We start from the raw sequence: 20510 nt of genomic DNA, 5'->3' as shown, positions 1-20510 counted from the left end.
GCACCATTGTAGAAGGCTTTTGTAAATCAGACCCCAATTGTTTAACTGTTTTCTAAATATGACATATTCGTTATTAGAACACCCTAGTTATGTTTCCAGGAAGCTGATTGGTCAATCTGTGGGCTATACTCACTGGTATAGCCCGCAGATTTATTACAGCCCGTAGTTCGGGTTACATTTATGTACCTGAACACCCGGGTCTGTCCGCGGGCAGGGAAGCCTGCAAAAGTGGACTTGTTGATCAACGTGTCATTTTGGAACGAAAAGAGTTAACTTTCCGCTCCGAAATGCACATTGCAAGACCAATGTGTCTACTAGGCACGGCCAGGGAAATTAAACTGGGAAATGAAAGCAAAGGAAATGCTTTCGTAGCATTTCACATAAATAGTAAAGGGGCTGACATGAGCTGCACTGCAGCGTTACGGGTAACGTGTGAAAACGTTTATTTTTGGCAGTGAAATGAAATGAAATGCTGCGCGCACTTCTGGACATTCAGTGGAGCATTGAACTGCCAATGGTGAAGAAGGGCACAGAAAGGTAAGTGAATTGCCTGTCAATTTAATGTATGTGCAGATGTAGCTTGCAGATTTACATAAACTGCATGTTTCTGTTGAGTAATTGGTAGCTAACATTTGTGTAGTGGGGGGAGCACACCTAAAGTAAACTTAATTAGAGCAGGGGGCAGGCATACCCACACCTGAATCCACTTTAGTATGATACTCCTCCCACCCTAGCACCTTCCACCACCCTATAAAAAAATGAAACATCTTTAAATGAAGTACAAAAAATGTCTGCAACATTCATTTACCATTTTGCAATTTTTTGTACTTCAAATAAACATGTCTCATTTATTCAATTTTAATCAAACAATGAGGGTGTTCTAATAGGTTAGGTTTGTAGACCTGCAGCGAGGGCCGTACCAGGCGTTATGGTCCCTCACACCTCGTTAAAGGTCTTCAGTGCCCATAACGCCTGGTACAGCGCTCGCTGCAGGTCTATAAAGCTATATTGTTTTCCTCTGATTGCAGGCGGCAATTGGAACATTTTGACAGTCTAGACACAGAAAATTGAACAACAATACCTGCTTCATAGTGTGAAGGGATGGACAAAAGCAGACAACAGCATTACTGAAATGGTTTAATTGCCTTTCAAACACATCAGCAGGTTCTTCAACAGGGCAGAGCTCAGCACTGACACTGCTCTGTGGCAGTGACCTCTTCCCTGGCCTTGACCCTCTGGTGGTGTTTGTGGCTCATGTCTGTCCTGGTGTTATCCTATCTGTGCAGAGACCTCCTCTGGCCCAATAACAGCACTGGCGACTTTGCGGCACTGGTCGCAGTCATGTGACTGTGTGTGATTAAGATTCAGTGAGTTGATGGCCTGGGACACGCCTGAGCATTGGTGCACCACAAAGTGACTGATTGCCAAAAGAAAAAGGCAAAGTACCCAGCTTAACAAGGCCCTTCATGAGTGCCCGGCCTGCAGAGGTACAGCAAACCGACATCATAATGATGCCGGCGCATCTACATGTGTATGCAGCTTGCCCGCTGAATTACTGAGGTGCACCAGGTACCCTGGCTGGGTGGCTGCTGCCCTTACACACACCCAAGCCCTGCACCCTGCTGCAGCCAGAATTTACTGTAGCGGAGCATTGCCATTGCCATGTAGGCTGACAGAGGAGTGTGCTGGCATGAGCAGCATGGGTACCCAGCACTGCTTCTTTGCCACACATTGTTATTCATAACAATGAGACAGAAAGCAGTAGCACCTGCATGTACCAGTAGCACCTGCATGACTCTCACTGTTGTTGTTTGTTCTATAACTGAAAGTTAAAAAAGAAAGTTGCCAAAACACATCATGATTAAACTGAGACTGAGGCAATAAGTATCGGTGCTCAGAAATAAGACCTAGGGCTCAGCATTGGCAAACACTCCCAAAAACTAAGCACCGGGTACTCAATCTACCAACCTGGGGAGCATGGGTGGGGGTGAAGGGCTGTGTTGACCCAAGCAGGGTATTAAGCGAAGGACATCCCACATTGTCCAGCTCCTAAAGGTTAGAAAAGGAGAAGTCATTAACACAAGTACATTAGAAGCAGGTGTGTGCTGAAATAGATTTTTAAAAGAAGTATGATATGATAGGTTATTTATAACACGCTTAATACCCAGAGGTTTCTAAGCACGGACCCGGGGATCGAACCTGTGGTGCTCCGTGTTATCTTGCTTCCAAGGGGAGCACGTTGCCCCTGAGCTATCCTCCCGAGACTATGTGCTTTCTGTCAAGAAAACTATACAACATAGAAATACCAACCCCATAGAAAGAGTTAAGCCACGGAACACATCCAGTTGCTCCAGTTTCAATGGAAATGTCATTCGACTTGGACAGGAAAAAGATGGCAGCACTGCAATGCATTGGATTTTGTAAACACTGGGCCTGAGCTAGCAAACACCCAAAGCCTTGCAATGGGAGAAGGATACATGCATTGCAAATTCTTCTCCTAAGTGTATATGCAAGATGAGGATAGGAGGCATACATGCTACGCCGTGCTCCCTTATTTGGCGGTGTGGAGAACATAAATATTATGAGAAGGGACCCACGTTTTAAAAAAAAAATACACATTTTTAATTTCCCTTGTACTGCAGAATGGTAAACACCCATTGGAGTCAATCAGTCATTTATCGTTTATATTAAATGTGTGGGACATTATTGTAAACTTCTGCAGATTCGGCTGCTATCACACAGTGGGGCCCACTGTGCAGTGGCGTGCCACTGAAGACCACTGGGCTGTGATGGGCATTAGTTCTGCATTCAGGCTTTTATCACATAAGTACCCGGCGAAAGACAATCAGAATGCAACAAGCATTCTGAATGGCTCTCGCCGGGTCATTACCCGGCCGAGGATCCTTCGATTCTCGGCCGGGATTCCAGCCGCCTTGTCCTGGGCGGGGGCGTGGCAGCCCCTCAGCCAATGAGGAGGCTCGAAGCGGGGCCATCCCCGCTGCGAGCCTCCCCACGACTGAGAAGCTGCCTTCGCCCCCCGCCGGGGACTCGGGTAAGCTTTTTCTTTTTCCTTCCCTTCCTCCCTCCTCCCTACCCCACTTACCTTTTTGCTCCTGCATCCCCGCTGGGCAACGATAGCAGACTCCAGCAGTGTGGAGACTCAGAGCGGGCCATCCCCGCTCGGCGCCTCCACACGGCTGGAGGCTTCCACCGTCCCCCAGTGGGGATGCAGGTACGTTTTTTTTTTTTTCTTCCCCTCCCTCCCTCCTTTCCACCCTCCCAACCCCACTTACCTTCTGCTTCTTTTTTTTTCTTTTTTTTTTCAGGAGCGGACGCGCGGGGAACACTTGTGTTCCCAAAGTGTCCGCTCCCGATGGCCGCCATGGAAAGGGAAAACAGACTCCGTTTTCCCTTTCCCGGTGGCCATTTTTTTTCATTTTTTTTTCTTTTCTGTTTCGAAACGCGGCGAAACAGAAAAAAAAATGCCATTAGCACCCCGATCCAACGGGCCGGGGTGCTAATGGCTACGCTCGGGCCTATAACTACGGCCCCAGGCATTACCTGGGGCAGTATTGGACCGCCGCCTCGGGTCTTATTGCCACAATGCAACCACGCCCAAGACTCAGCTACAAGCCGCGTCTATTCAGAAGGATAGTGTCAGTTTCTCCTTCCACTCAGTGATCTTCCTATTAGATCCCCGGCAGTGGGTTTCCATGCACTGCCTGGGGCTTGCACAGGGGAGACATCTTCGGATCTGCTATACTGGTTCCTTGGCTGTTGCTGTTATAGGCTTCTGTTCTGACAATGCATATAGCAACGGTAAACTTGTCCTCCTCCATGAAGCCATATCATATAGCCAGAAACAGCAAAGTAGGGGTGATTATTGTGTGTTAATGACCTGTCCTTTGCCGCAGGCAATGGGTTGGCGAAGGGTCCTTATCCTAAGCGCCAATCACCCCTCATGAGGCCAAGAAGGCAACAGAGGTTTTGGGGTTGAACTAGTGATGCAAGAACTTGAATGCAATTGTGAACAAAATACATTTACAAAACGTGTTCGCAAGTTAAATGTGGATTTATTTTGTGTTATTCATATAGCAATGTTGTCTTTGTAAAGTAAGCACTTGAACTGTAAGCTTGCCCACATTAGACCAGTTTCAACTTAAGCCTAAATTCAGTGTAATTATTAATTTATTTATTCAAATTTATTTAAAGCGCACATCAGCCCTAGGGCATCGTGGCACTGTTACAGATAAACATTAAGCTAGTTGCAGTGGAAGGAAGATGGTTACAAGGAAATTTTCATTACAGGATAATGTATACAGATGCTGGTATTACAGACACATTTTGTAGCAGAAAGTATGAGAGCAAGTGTAGGTGATGGTTAATTGAATAGTGTAGTTTTGAGGGATTTGCGAAAGGAGTACAGCGAGGGTTCTGCTCTGAGTGAGAGTACATGGTTTCTCTATGCAAGTATATTTTGTTCATGTTTTAGTTTGCACATAAAATGTAATGTTCTCTATCATGGTGAAAGTGCAATGAAAAAGAGACACTCACAGAAAGGGAGTGTCCTGTAAAAAAGAAATCTTGCTGGGAAATTGCATTGCTGCTTCATGAGTGCAATTGCGTTCTGCTGTTTCCCTGTCTGCTTCTAAAAATTGCGAGAGAAATACCTTGATATGAAGGAAATATTCAGCGCTGAATTTGTAAATAAATAAGTGCCAGGGCCCACATATTTTCTAGCATGCGTCTCTCTGGGTGGGTCCGGCAGCTGACACCACTCACTGCTCCCCACCCCCACTCCTCCTCCCCGCAGTTTTAACATATTTCGGATTGGACTTGCGACTCCCAGCAGCTAATTGGGGACGTGGGTACGGCGGCAGATGGCCATTCTGCAAATATCAATTAAAGTCAGTGATAGAAGTGAGCGGGAACAGTCGGGAGGGGTGTTCCACTACTTTTATTTTTTTCTGTTTACCACTCCTCTACTTTTTGCGACCATATTTACCATTCTAAATAGACGATTTGCCCAATCATGTCCCTGTGCAAGCGTAAAGTTGTAATAGGAGCATTAGTTACTAGTCACTTAGACTATTGCAAAGTCCTGGCTGCAACACCTTGTCACATGTTGCACTATGCTTCTGCCTACCCTCTTCCCTGCAGAGACCTCAGTTCCACGACTTTTTTGATACACTTCTACCACTGATTAAAGTAACAACAAATAGAGGTTGTGAAGTGAAATAAAGCAACACATGATTCTTTAAATGCATCATGGTCATGATCAATTTCCTCTGATTCTATAGGTTCCAAGTGGGAAGTTTTGGCCATCGATGCACAGAAAGCAGACCAGAAGTGTTTTCTTCCTACGTTGAAGTGATGGACAAATGCAGAGAGAATCCATACTGAACTGTTGAACTGTGGAGCTTGCCCATAGAGCACCAGCGCAAGAGCGCCTCTTGTAAGTCGGCACTCAGCCAGGTCACTCCTGCTTTGAAGTGGCCTTTTTTCTGACCATGCACATCTGGTGGTGCTGTAGGTTTGCCATTGTCCTAGATGTGTCCTCTGCATGCTGGTTGCCCCCCAACCCCAGTAATGGCCCTGGCAACTGTACAGCACCAATTGCAGTCCTGCGCCAGTCTAGGACTTGCTGAGTTGATGGCCTGCAATCTGTATTCGTGCACCCCATGTTGGCTAAACACCAGGAGAAAAAGTTTACGTTTTAAGATTAACAAGGCACTGCATGTGCCTGTCCAGTACCACTGCGCAAAGGGGTTCAGCAAAGCCAGTGTCACATGACACTGACAAAGATAAATGTGTGTGTCCACCTGCCAGCTGAACTAGTGAACGAATGTGTGTGTTCACCTGCCAGCTGAACTAGTGAACAAATGCGTGTGTCCACCTGCCATCTGAACTAGTGAATGAATGTGTTTGTCCACCTGCCAGCTGAACTAGTGACAAATGTGTTTGTCCACCTGCCATCTGAACTAGTGAACGAATGTGTGTGTCCATCTGCCAACTGAACTAGTGACAAATGTGTTTGTCCACCTGCCATCTGAACTAGTGAACGCATGTGTGTGTCCACCTGCCATCTGAACTAGTGAACGAATGTGTGTGACCAACTGCCAGCTGAACTAGTGAACGAATGTGTGTGTGTCCACCTGCCATCTGAACTAGTGAACGAATGTGTTTGTCCTCCTGCCATCTGAACTAGTGAACGAATGTGTTTTTCCACCTGACATCTGAACTAGTGAACAAATGTGTGTGTCCACCTGCCATCTGAACTAGTGAACAAATGTGTGTGTCCAACTTCCAGCTGAACTAGTGAGTTTTGTGTGTGGCCATCTGAACTAGTGAACGAATGTGCGTGTCCACCTGCCATCTGAACTAGTGAACGAATGTGTGTGTCCACCTGCCAGCTGAACTAGTGAACGAATGTGTGTGTGTCCACCTGCCATCTGAACTAGTGAACGAATGTGTGTGTCCACCTGCCATCTGAACTAGTGAACGAATGTGTGTGTGTCCACCTGCCATCTGAACTAGTGAACGAATGTGTGTGTCCACCTGCCATCTGAACTAGTGAACGGCAGGCAGCAGCCACCCTCGATGACTGGCTGCTACCCGCACCACATGCCCAAGGCATCTGGTCTCATGCAGCAATGCTGTCAGTCATTACTGCAGCCGAGCATCTTAAATGTCAGGAAGCCTGATTAGAACAGCATCCTGGCATGCCCTGCATGAATTCCCAGGCGGTGCAACCTTCCGACTCATGGGCGTACATGAAACTGGATAATTAGCACAGCGGCGCATTTTTTGCTTGTTATGTAGCTAAGACTAACATTTAAAAGAAGGATGCACAAACACCAAACACTGAACTGAATATGAGACAATACATGCCAGTGCCTAGAGGTGAATCCCGTGCCCCAGCAGAGGCAAACCCTTCCCCCCACAAATTGAGCAGTGGCAAGAGAGCTGTAACATTTTAGACACACCTTGCACATCGTTCTCACACTATCAAGAAGTCAGAGCCATCATCTCCCCACACCTCTTTATACCTGCACCTCTACAGTGTGGCACACTTTATTCATATTAGAAAGATACATAACATAACACAAGATAAAATAACATATATGGTTGTTGTGCATCACAAAGCAAATCATTACAGTAAAGAGAGTGATGAACTAGTTCCAAACAAGTACAACCTCTATCCCAGGAATTCACATTAGGGACTCCACTGCAACTCTTTAAAGTAATCCCATCACGCAAAGAACACCGACACTATGGGGCAATACCATTAGAAGAGTCAGCCTGACCTTACCACCCTCGCCCTCCTCACTTATAACTAACTACAAGTCGTAACTTTGAGCCGGTATGTATGACTAGTGGGGTCACAGTGGCTACATCAACATGCAGTGTGTCGATGTTAAGGGTGGTGGGGCTTTCCAAAGATGCAAATAAGGTTTCAGTGTTTAGGAAACTAGATGTGTACATTATTTGTAATGGAGACACTGGGCCTTGCACCTCAATATGAGCAAAGCTGCTTTCAGGGAGCTGACACCGTTTGGAAAAACCGATGCAAAGGGTTGAGTGCAATAAGGGTTTTACACCAGCTATATAGCAACCTCTTCTGGCAGGAAAGGAAGGGAGTAGGACCAGCAACATCATTGTGTTGATTCAATTGGAACACAAACATGTTTCCGACAAATTACAAATAACCTAAAGGAAAGGAAGTTAAATAAACAAAGTAGATGTTTCAACGCTTTTAGCACTGTTATAGTTTGACACACTTTAAAAATGCTAAAGGATTTATAAAGTCAATGTTTTGTAATTCAGGTTTCTTTCATTTGCTTTTTTTTAAATTTTGTCTAAGAACTATTTGTATTACAGCTTAAATTACATGGCCTTGAAAAAGTGTTTTCTAATACGAAACACATGTTGGCCAATTGATTCTTAAAAAGGATGTACTAAAACTATGGTTGATTAAGAGTAGGAAATATTACATTATTCATTGATCAGTGATTGAAATTATTATGCCAAAAAAACGACAAGCACACTTCCATTAATATGCAGGACTTGAAATACAGGGCCTTGCTTGGATTTGCAGCAATTTATTAATTGGGCTGGTCGAGTGTATCTGCCTTATTCTCATGATATAAATCAATGCCGGGGAAGGTAAAATACTATCTTTGTATGCAATGACATGTGGAAAGACATCTACAAAGTGTCTAGAAAGTAATCCTGCTAGGCTGTTGAATGTCACCCCCTTCCCGATACCTGCATGAAGGTGAGCAGATCCCTTTCCCTTTTCCTGATTTGGTAACAGAGCTATTTACAACTCCTTGTGATTCCAAGCCCCATTTGTCCCTAATTATTCCACAATGGCTCAACTGCCATTAGAGAGCCTTTCATTTCCTGTATCTGGCCCTTCTTCCTTATTGACTCTCTTGTACACGCCTAACATCTTCCCCCCACCTGTGCCACACCTCTGGTCAACTCTGCTCTGTCTGATTTTCTTTGCCAATGTGTGACTCACTATATTTCAATGTATCTCCCTCCTTAATGACCGTCCCTGTGTCCAAACCACAAACCATTATCACTCAATCCCCTTGGACACTGTGCCACTTCCTCACTGTTGTACCGTGCTCCTCTGTTAAGGGGATCCCAATTGATAATCGATAATCAATAAGAAGACAAACTCAAGAAAATTAAGTAACTACAAGTGCACGAGTACAGCCAGCTTTATTCAAACATGAACGTCCGGGAAAAACACATAAAAGCATCCTCCATCGTTATAATACAAAAAACAAACTTTTAAATCAAAAGCACGTCATAAATGGTGTCACGGTTAGTGATAAGAAAACACTTTTATTCATTTGTCCTATTGGTTAGTAAGATATAACACTTACAAATTATATAGGCGAAGGCTACAACTATTGGATATTCTTTAAGTGATAACTCCTCCTAAGTGTGTCCTAATAAACAACGTTACATGTAATACTATCATTTCTTTGGTTAGCTCTATACTACGGTAGCCCACCTGGTGGACAAGGTTCTAATTGGTCAGTAGTTTGCTCATCTGACCTAGGGCACTTTAATATAATGTCAATATGCGTGGTGAGGAAGGAGAGATGGCCATTCTGCTATGATTCAGTTTGAAGAAGTTACTCCGTTCTTGTTCCCAAGCCTAAGAAGACCGTAACTGCCAATTTGTTCATGGCCTTGGAGTGTCATCCCTGTGTCTGGGTGTGCCAAGGGGGTAGCAGGCGTGCTAACTAGTTGAGTCTGGAATAAATGACCACTGTTCCGATCATGTGGTAGGAGACCACTGTTAAGAACTCATTTTCATCTATTTATTGAGTTGTCCTATCCTAGCCCGTGTATGCTGCACTGTGTGTTTATTCATTAGGAGTACATTTGGCAGAGTAGCTATTTGCACCTGGAAAGCAATGCAATCTGTACCTTCTCACTGTTGCCAATAGAAACAAATTAACTGTATAGTTGCATGCTGTGTGCTTCCGGAGAATGCTATCTAGTGTGGTTTCAACTGCCTTTTGGGGCACCCTTACCCACTGGCCATGACACCTGAGCATCTGTCTTAACATTGTGGGGCCTGGGATTGCATGCAAAGCTGTTTTGATGTTAGGATTCAGTATTTCGGAATAAAGGCCTGTCAAAGTTCGATCTAAAAATGGGAGTACTCTGGTTAAATCTCTGCCATGTTAATGTTCTGCATGTCTCGTGCATTGCATACCACCATACATTGTTCCCTGCCCATGTATTCTGCAACCTACATCTACCGATGCACATCTCATTGCTACTTGTGTAACCCTATCTATGTATTCTGCAGCCTTTCCTTAAACTTGCAAGTGCTACTTCTCATGCTGGTTGTGTGGCGTGACCTATTGTACTCTTTATGGTTGTTGCATTATCACTAATGTTTAAACTGGCTGTTTACAGGTCAATTGTCAGCTTGTACCTTGGTTCACCTCTGTGGACATCAGGGAGTGGGACCAAACTTTGTGTTGAACTTATCTGCATCATCACACTTCTGTACCATTCCACCCATGTACCATGATGTTTTCGTGTCTTTTGGGCACAGTGGTCTTTATGACACATAATGAAACAGTGACCATTCTTGAGACTTAATTATGAAAACATATGGCCGGATTCACAAACACTGGGCACCCCTTAGGGACACAAAGGGCCTCCATACCGTGTCCCAGTACGGGGTTCCTTCAATGAGGAATAACCCGGTAATTCCTCCTTGAAGGATGCCACCCTCATTCCCAATTGAGCCCCCATAGCGCTCAATGGGAATGGGGAGGGAGCTAATAACGGGCCTGTTAATAACAAACAAACTAGGAAAAAGTAATGCTAATCAGAAGCACTACCTCCGGCGTTACGGACTCCTTTATTGAACCGCGAACGTGAATTGACCTCCAGCATTGCCAGAATGGAGCCGTTCTCTGCAATCTTCCCTCCTTCAGTCGGGGGTAATGCATGTGGCGCAATGCAGATCGGACCTCAGGTGTGACAGCATCCACCCCCAAATATAGCGGAAACCCCCTGGAGGTGCAAAAGGAACGGAGATGGTCAGGTGAGTGGATATGAGCCAAAGGTTCCCAGGTGCGGTCTTCGGGGCCAAATCCCTTCCAAGCCACCAAATAGTATAAGGTACCCCTAGAGAATTTGACATCCAAAATGCGTGCCACCTCAAACTCATTCTCACCCTCCACATGAATAGGGTCTGGGCGCACAGGTAACCGGGTACCAGAAGGACAGGGCTTCAACAGGGATACATGAAAAACCAGTTGCACTCGCCAGCTGGAGGGCAGAGACAGACGAACAGCAGCAGGGTTGATCACAGCGTCCACTTTGTAAGGACCCACGAAATGAGGCAGCAGCTTTTTGCACCCTGGGATGCGTAAATGGCACATGGACAGCCATACATTTATTCCTGCGCAGTACATCGGTGCGGGAGTACGACGGGCATCCGCATACTTCTTGGCCCGTACCTGAGCATGCAGTAGATGAGACCGTATGTCCACCCATAGCTGGTCCAAATCTTGAACACACGTTTCAGCAGCTGTATTTCCAAGCGGCAAGGCAGGATCCAGAGGCAAAGAATGTAGATGGAACCCGTATGAAGCATAAAATGGTGAGGATTTAGTGGCCGAGTGCAAGAAATTATTACATGCAAATTCAGCATGAGGCAAGGCCTGCAACCATGATTGTTGACACTGGAGGCACAAACAGTGTAAATATTGTTCCATCGTAGCATTGGTGTGCTCCGTCTAGCCGTCCATTTGTGGTTTATAGGACGAAGAAAAGCGATCATCGATGAGCAAAGCAGCGGTTAAAACCCTCCAAAAACGGGAGGTGAATTGCGAACCCCTGTCGGAGATCACAATGGAGGGGAGTCCGAACCACTGGAAGACACCGGCCAGAAATAAAGTGGTCAGATCAGGCACAGTAGGATTGCTTGTACAAGTAATAAAGACTGCGTATTTAGTGAAATAATCAACAACAACAAGGATGGTATCAAACCCTTTAATCTCTGGTAAATCCACCACAAAGTCCATTGATATCATCTGCCATGGTTTATATGGCACTGGAAGGGGTTGTAACAAACCCATTAGTCTAGTTTTGGAGGACTTACATTGTGCGCAGATAGCACAGGAGGCCAAATGATCAACAACATCACCAGGACCAGGGGTGGACTGGCAATCAAAAGAGGCCCTGGAAATAATGTTCAAAGTGGCCCCATATTACACATTTTCAGAAATATCAACCCTTTTCCTATGGGAACATTTGGAAATACCACACAAAAGAGGCCCAAGGCTCAGAGGCCTACTGGGAAATCTCCAGAGTTCACTATAGGTCATTCCACCCGTGCTGTCACATCAGTGTTCTGAGACATATGGGTGTGTAGTGCTGTATAAGAAATAGATGTTATTATCATCTTGGAACTAATGAAACAGCGGAGTTGGAGTTATGGTATGTTACGATGCTTATACTGTCCAGATTAATCACTCGAGTAGTTCCAAAGTGCCAAATCCTTGTCTGAGGTGTATTGCGACTCTGCTGGGAAGAGCTACACTAGTTGTTAAGTAAAATTGAGGGAATGTGGGACAGGAGTTTGCAGACGCAAGGCTATTTCCAGAAGTCTTTGCGATCTGTGCTGATCTTCAAATGAAGTGAAATGTTCCTCATTTATACATTGACCGATCAGGCTAAGCCCCTGCAAGTACTTTAAGTGGGCCGGGGCTGTCTAAGGCTCAGTCTTGACATTGGCCAAAAGCAAAGCTTGAGTCCGGGTCAACAAACGAGCACTCTCTGTGCTGAAATTGAATGAAAAGATATGAGATAATACTGGTGTTTGCCGGTATGTGTCACGATCACCCATACTTAAAATCATAACATCAGTTGGGGGCGTGGCTTGGAGCGCCATCGATGTGGTCGCTTCTCTGAGGCTGCCCGTGGGATGCCCGCCTCCGCCGTCAATTCCCAGCGGTTCTAAGCAGGTTACTGTGTCGCCAATGCCATCTAAGGCGACCAGAACCGACACGGCACAACCTGGCCAAACATAGCCTTCGACCGAGGAGGCGTTCTACCAGAATTCAGCAGCCGAACATCTCCCCCGTCTCCAGCCAAAGAAACCAAGATGGCCGCCAAGCCAGAACCCAGCAACACACTCCGCACCTGGTGGTAACGGGGCCTTAGAGCGCCAGAGAGTTGGAGGAGGGTAGCAGAACCCAGCACAGAGCCATCCGATTCATACCAAGGCTGCCTGGAATACACACAAGTGCATCCTCGGCTGCTGGGGCCTGAGTGCCCGACGCACACTCCAAGGGACGGGGAGTGCGGGCTTTCCCCATCCCCCGCTACGTGGAACGAGTCGGGACCGCCTCTCAGCGACAGCCGACATCTTTACAGAACCGCATACGGGAGGTTCACAGAGGGATCTGGGACCTCCATCAGCGAAGGACCACCGATGGACACTTGAGGAGGGGCGGAGAAGCAGCGAGACAACCGCTTTCATCCAGAGAGGCCTTGAGCCCGTGGGCCTCATCGCAGCGACACACCCCCCCTCACGCAACAGTCGGCCATCCTGCACCGTTCCCGACTCACTGAGACCCCCCCACACCAACGCTTCCTCGGGCGCCCCTGCCCACTCGCCCAGATCTGGACCAGAGAGGGGGTTGAGAGCGATACACACCCCGAGTGCACACTCCCACTGCCCTGGGCAATCAAGACCGCCCAATACGAGCAGCATGTCTAGGCAAACAAAGGTGAGCAAGGGCACAGATATCTCCGCCATGTTTACTGCACCGGAGAAACCCAAGAAACAAGACCCTTCTAAACTGACCCCACAGAAACCACAAGATGACAGGGGTGCCCTCGCTACCAAAGGAGACCTGATAGCCTTCATGGCGGATATTAAATCGGAGTTCCGCGCCTGCCTCTCGGAATTCACCACTAAAGTCAAACAGACGGACCAAAGGGTCACAGAGATCGAACAGAGGCTCGGAGAAATTGAGGACCATTCTCAGGACCACACTACCACGCTGGGGGAAATGCAAAGATCCATCGATTCCCTGCATCACAAATGCGAGATCCTGGAGTTCAAACATGAAGACCTTGAAAATAGGGCACGTCGCAACAACCTCTGCATGCGGGGCGTCCCAACCTCTGTCCCCGACAGCAAGTTAGCGGACTACGTGGGAAGCTTCTTCGAGGCCCTACTCCCGGATCTGGACAAATCTCAGCTCCTGCTGGACCGGACCCATAGACTCTGCCCGCGCCGAGGGACAGATTCGGACCCCCCCAGATGTTATTACCAGGGTCCACTTCTTCACAACCAAAGAGGCAATATCAGCGATCAGTCGCCAAGGAGAAGAGATCACTTTTCAGAGCACCCCACTTCAAATATACCAGGACCTCTCACCACTTACTCTTCAGAAAAGAAGAGCACGCCGACCTCTGGCAGTGTTCCTTCAGGAGCAACAGATCCGTTACAGGTGGCTGTTTCCGACAGCTCTCCAGTTTACATATAAAGGCACCCTACGCCGAATCAGCCACCTGGAAGACGCAGAGAGAATCTTACATCCAGCCTTGCCCCGAGATCCTTCCACGCCAAACCCGGAGAGGACCGAGGACTCTGGACCGCCTCCCTCCCCAAAGCCCAAACGCACATCATGGTCGTCAACCCAGCGGAGCAACAGAAAGAGATGACGAGGACGCTTCCATGGTCCCAGGTTCTGTCAGCAACTTAGCCTGGACGCAAGTGCCCTTACATAAATTAAGACCCGCCACCTTCGGCTCGAACTAAAGAACCCTGAAGGGGGTGGTGGCGGGCCATACCCATGGTTCTTACCCACTCCAAGGATACTTTCCAACCTTTGTTCCTTGGAAACCCACAGTACACAATACGTGATGGGACAGTTGGCCCTGTTGGCCGAGGGTATGCCCGTACTTACAATGTCAGTCTACCCTCCAGTTAAAGTTGCGGCCCCCCGTTGGGGCTCTGCGTTAAAACCTCAAGTGCAGGATGATATTAAGGTATCCCCCAACAGACATGGCAGCTGAATCACCACCCCACGACTCCTCCCTAACCCAAGGAAAGGAGAGTGAGACTCCAGTGGACCTCCAAACGCTTCGGGTCCTCTCCCTGAATTTTAATGGCCTGAACTCCCCTGGCAAGCGAAAGGCAATTCTACTGAAACTCCGGGACGAAGACGCAGCGATAGCCATGCTCCAAGAGACTCACTTGCTGCCGGTAGACGTGACTCGGCTTCGCTCCCGGTTATTCCCGCTCCAATTCTTTGCCTCTGGCACAAACAAAAAAGGAGGTAGGGCGATCCTCTTCAGGAAAGACTTGAACCCACAGATTCTGGAAACGAAAATCTGCCCAGAAGGCCGATTTACAGCAGTCAAATGCCTCCTAATGGGAGATCTATATACACTTGTCTCAGTGTACGCCCCTAACACTGGACAATCACACTTCTATGACTCCTTGGGCACATCTCTCGCTAGCTTTGTGGAGGGCCAAACAATAGTCGGTGGGGACTTCAATGGGGTTCCCGAACCCACCAAAGACCGGTCACACCCCCCGACTCCAAGCGACTTCACCCAAGCACTTAGCCTCCTCCGACTCTTCAGGACACTGGAGATAATAGACTCATGGCGGGTGTTCCACCCTGACGAAAAAGACTTCTCTTTTTACTCATTCGTCCATCGCACCTTTTCAAGGATCGACCTGTTCCTGATCTCCCCGCAAACTTTCCCTTCAGTCAAAGAAGTCTCCATCGGCTCAAGAGCGATTTCCGACCACGCCCCAGTGCTCTTGGAACTCCGGGTTCAGAATCCCAACCTCAATAACCCACATAAATGGACGTTGTACGACCTGATCCTTAACGATATGGCTACCAGAGACAAGATCGCAACAGGAATGAGAAATTTCTTTAACGAAAATCCAGCCTCGGACACCTCGTTAGCGAACAACTGGGATGCCATGAAGGCAGTAATCAGGGGCTCCCTAATTGCCCAAGGTGCGGCCTACCACCGAGACAGGCATCAGACCCGGACGGCTCTAGAGAACGAACTAAGAGAAGCCGAGGCACTCCACAAGGAGAAAGGCTGGTCCCCCAAAACGCAACAGATCATTCGTACAGCAAGGAAAAAACTGGAAGCCCACTATGCGGAACAAACCGCCCAACTAATGGCGAAGGCCAAACAGTCATACTACGCGAAGGGTAACAAGGCGAACAAGTTCCTGGTGGCCAAGCTAGCCGAGCGGAGACGCGTCAATGCCATCACTGGTCTGCGTGATCCCAACGGGGTCACACTATACTCAGAGTCCGAAAAGCAACGACTCGCAATAGATTATTTGACCCAAATCATGAAGGCAACCCCACGAAACTTATCACAACAGAAGGAATACCTGCAGCAGGCAGCAGTGCCCCGTCTCTCCGACACAGCGAGAGACGAACTGGAGGAGCTCATTACACGGGAGGAAGTTGAGGAAGCCATCAAATCACTTCAAACATGGGCCCCCGGCCCAGACGGCTTTTCAACCAGGTTTTACAAACTATTCAGAGCACAACTGACCCCCACCTGGTTACCCTATTCAACTCCTTCAGGGAAACGGGAGCAGTGACCCCATCGATGCAGGAATCAACCACCATCCTCCTGCCCAAACCTGGGAAAGATCCAAGAAGCTTAACGTCCTACAGACCTATCGCACTTTTAAACATCGATGCAAACATATACTCAAAAATTCTAGCAACCCGCTTAAATCGCATCTTGCCGAAGATCATTCACCCCGACCAGGCAGGTTTCATCCTACACCGGACAGCAGGTGACAACATCCGGAGAACCCTGAACCTGGTGGACCTGGCCTCCCGGAACTCTCAAAAACTAGTCTTAGTGGCTCTCGACGCAGCTAAGGCGTTTGATAGGGTGGATTGGACATTCATGAGACACACCCCAGGGGCCTTCGGCTTCGGGTCAACTTTCCAAACGATGGTTCTAGCCAACTATAATAGCCCTAAAACTAGCCTGAGAATCAACGGACACAGCTTGGCTCCAATCCCCCTGTCATGCGGAACCCGGCAGGGCTGTCCACTGTCACCCTTGCTTTTCGCACTCACCATGGAGCCCTTTGCACAAAAGATCAGGTGAAACGACCAAATCAAGGGCATACAAAGTGGCCCCACGCATCACAAAATCGCCCTATACGCGGACGACATTCTGCTCACGATCTCGGAGGCCCACTAATCTCTAAAACACGCGATACGAGAAATCGCCAGCTACGGGGAGGCCCCAGGCCTCCCCATAAACTTCGATAAATCATCCGCCCTGGGCATCGGCCTCACCCCAGCAGAACGGGAACCACTGTCTAAGATGTGCCCGATAACATGGAAAAAAAGAGCCATTGCCTACCTAGGGGTCCACATCCCGGCTGACCCAACAGACACATACAAAGCCAATTTCCCCCGACTCTTTAAAGAATTGGAAGGCGACTTGAAATGCTGGGAGACCCAAGAAATCTCACTGCTCGGGCGCATCACTGCATGCAAGATGAACCTCCTTCCGAGGTTCCTATACGCCTGTGCCTCCCTACCAGTAGCGATCCCCACACCAACTCTTCGAGGGATCCAGAGAAAAATGCTGAACTTTATCTGGAAAGGTAAGAAAGCGAGAATCCCTCTCAGAACTATGCTGGGCAGTTCCAAACTGGGAGGATTGGGGGTCCCAGATTTGCAGGCCTCAGAGTGGCAGCTCAATTGGCACAGGTCCAGGCATGGCAAAATACGACAAACCGCCCTAGATGGGTAGAGTTGGAACAATCACAAGTGCCCCTACCTTTGCGATTTCTACCACACATCCCGCCCCCCCTTAGGACTCGATGGGGAGATCTCCTGCTATCAACCAAACACACCCTTAGCTCCTGGGACTGGGAGCTAAAACGAAAGGGAGTGCCAAGAGGCCTGAGCCCACGCTCCCCGGTCTTCCATAATCCAACGTTCGCACCGGGAACGAACCCTCACAATTTTCGTAACTGGATTAAGGGCGGGCTGGAGACCATAGACCAGCTGTATATTGGGGGGAGACCTCTCACATTCGCCCAATGCAAGGAGAAATTCCAACTCCAGGAAAGGGACAGATTCACCTACATTCAATTACGCCACTGGTGCTCACACCCCCAAACTCTGCAAGCAGCGACTCGCCCTCCTACTGCCCTAGAACTCACCCAGGGAGACCTTCCAACCCGCGGCAGAGTATCCACCCTTTACAGGCGCTTCCTAAGTGACTTCCTGACCACAAAGACCCGCTTCATGGCCCAATGGGAGGTGGACCTGGGTCACCCAATAGAGGATCAAACCTGGGTGGACATATGGACCAGAACACACACCTCGTCCACCAGCATTACCAATAGGGAATGTGCGTACAAGATCACGCTGCGGTGGTACTACCCGCCCCTCCGACTTCACCATATGAACCCCCAGGTGGATCATTCTTGTTGGAGAGGATGCAGCCACCCAGGCTCCTTCTTCCACATGTGGTGGCCTTGCCCAAAGGTCCAACAATTCTGGAAATCATGCCTGGGCTCCATCACACAAATTACCGGAACAACGATTCCCCTGGAACCAGAACCAGTTTTGCTTGGAGCTCCAATCCCCGAGATCTACCCGCGCTCCGGGACCAGATCGAAACTACTAACTCACTGCCTACTAGCAGGGAAAACGGTGGTGGCCCGAGCTTGGAAAACCCCGGAAGGTCCTCACATAGCCCAATGGTGGACCAAACTTTGGGACATTCTGGTAGCGGAGAAGGTGACGGCAGCACAAGCGGGAACCCTCCATCGTTTCCAGAATATCTGGGCCCCAGTGCTGGAATTCGACCAGCGCTTCCCCGCCCTGACGTATAAACCTATCAGGGCCTGCTGGATCCTGAAAAATCAAGAGATCCCTGAGGAAGATACATAGACACTGAGGCGCAAACTGAACAGCCCAGGAGGGAAGATTCCGCCTACAATGCCTAAGGGACAGAGGGACCAAAGGGAGGAGGGAGGGAGAAAACTCAGGGGGGATAAAGGACTAACGGACTGGGGATCAACATACCTAAATAATCACTGCTTATAATGTTTGTAATTGTCATCCTGCCTTGATTTAAAATAAACAAAGTTAAAAAAAAATCATAACATCAGTTTCAAACATTTCGAGTTAAAGTATTTGTTTTGTAGTATTCTACATTGTTCGATTTTTGCCATTTACTATAGGGAAGTCTTTTCAATAGAGTGAGTAGATAAAATGATTGAATTCAAAAGCAGGATAGGCGTCCTTCAGAAAACTACACTATTGGGATCTGCATTGATGGGTCCTGCGATCTGCACTCATCGACAGTTCAGTAGTCCCACCTGCACCACCCTATTCTCTCATTAAGCTCCTCCACTCCCATCTTCCAGACCGCACCCCACAAGGCTGCTCATACGGCAGAGGTTTGCGCCGTTCATGGCCACTCCACATTATATTACTTTACAGAGAAGGGGTACGTACACAAAGCTGGAACATGCCGCCCCATTTCAGTGCCACACATGCATGCCACACCTCTTTGCAACATGTCATCTTTAAAGATCAGGGTTGAGCTGGGACATAAAATTGTCTCGGGCACCAATGAAAAAGACGCCCACAGTTGCAAATGGTTATTCATTCCTTTTGTGACACTGTTTGAATAGCACCCAGGGGGGGCATTTTCTGATATTATGTGATGCAAATTGTGCATTTTTAAAAAAAATGTATTCAGCAACACTGGTAAAAACTATTACCTGCATAGTGAAGTAACTCAAACTGGCCCACTTTGACCAAAAAAACTCCCACTCCAACATTTTGAGTTTTTGGTTTGGTCATGGGCCTATTGCCCTATTGGTCAGTCTGAAACTTATAAAGGTTTGAGCCCGAGACCGGCCTAAATGCGTGTGAAAAACTACACACATGCCTATACATGCGTACAGACATGTGTAGAAGCATATCTTAATGCAGATACAGAACCATGCAAACAGAAACACGCATAGAAGCACATGAAGGCATTACACATGCAGATGTATGGAGCTGTACAATGGCACATTCCTAAATACATGTTCTAAAACATATGTATTCATACCCGAAAACATGCATGCACAAAAAACTATGTAGGGGTGCATAGAAACATGTAGCAAGCATGCATCTATACAGGTGAAATCATATATGGGTAGAATCATAAACAAACAGCATAATAGGAACAGGTAACATATAACAAACACATCATCCATCACTGGGTAGCTTGATGCTGCCTGACGCTAATCTGCTCCAAGAATGAAGTAATCTCCACATCCCTCCGTCTTTAATGCTAATGCCACTCTCCCATCTCCCATCTCCCCGACCTACTCACTGCACCCTTGGCCCTTTAACACCCTGCGATTCACCCAAGATAAGGAAATGCCCCCCAACACCTCATTCACGATGTTGTCAAGGCCCTGATCCCTGCCCTGGTGCTCAGCAGACTGGGCTACCGCTCAAGCCTGCACTGTGGTCTATCTGTCTCCTCCTTCTCTTCCCTAAACGAATTCCAGAACTTTGCGAAATCCTCCTCCACTGCTACACATTGACACCCTCCTGGATGGCTTCTGTACATAATAGCCTCTCGTTAGGTTCCTAACTCTCTTATACAAATTGACCCATGGTCTTCACCCCTGTACCATGCTGTGTGTGTATCTCTCACCACACGCGGCCTTCCCCGCTCACCACAATCTCTCTACCCATCTTCGCCTGTGTCCCCTCCCGCGTCCACTCTTTACCTCAGCAGATTGCGTCCCCAAGACATTAAAGCCAGCCCATCAGGGTAATTGTTTAAAATCAGAAATAAGTTCCCCCTGTCATCCAATGAAGGGTTTTTCCGACCCATGCACTACCACTCACTAAATGACCACCAACAACCCCTCCGGAAAATGTCACACGTATGTTCAAAATGTAAAC

The 20510-nt window shown here is 47.8% G+C and overlaps 1 long non-coding RNA gene across 1 annotated transcript in view; it reads left to right on the top strand.

Moving 5' to 3' along the window:
- Positions 1 to 454: 454 nt before the first annotated feature.
- Positions 455 to 20510, top strand: part of LOC138481754 (uncharacterized) — a 118305-nt gene continuing 98249 nt past the window's right edge. Inside the window, exons 1-2 of the long non-coding RNA XR_011274383.1 lie at positions 455 to 537; positions 5301 to 5455. This is a non-coding gene — a long non-coding RNA (uncharacterized lncRNA). The remainder of the gene's footprint in view (positions 538 to 5300; positions 5456 to 20510) is intronic.

The sequence above is a fragment of the Ambystoma mexicanum genome, chromosome 5p (assembly GCF_040938575.1).
Source record: "Ambystoma mexicanum isolate Mex_15411 chromosome 5p, UKY_AmexF1_1, whole genome shotgun sequence".
In the NCBI taxonomy this organism is placed as follows: domain Eukaryota; kingdom Metazoa; phylum Chordata; class Amphibia; order Caudata; family Ambystomatidae; genus Ambystoma; species Ambystoma mexicanum.
This window is presented reverse-complemented; position numbering and strand designations above follow the sequence as displayed.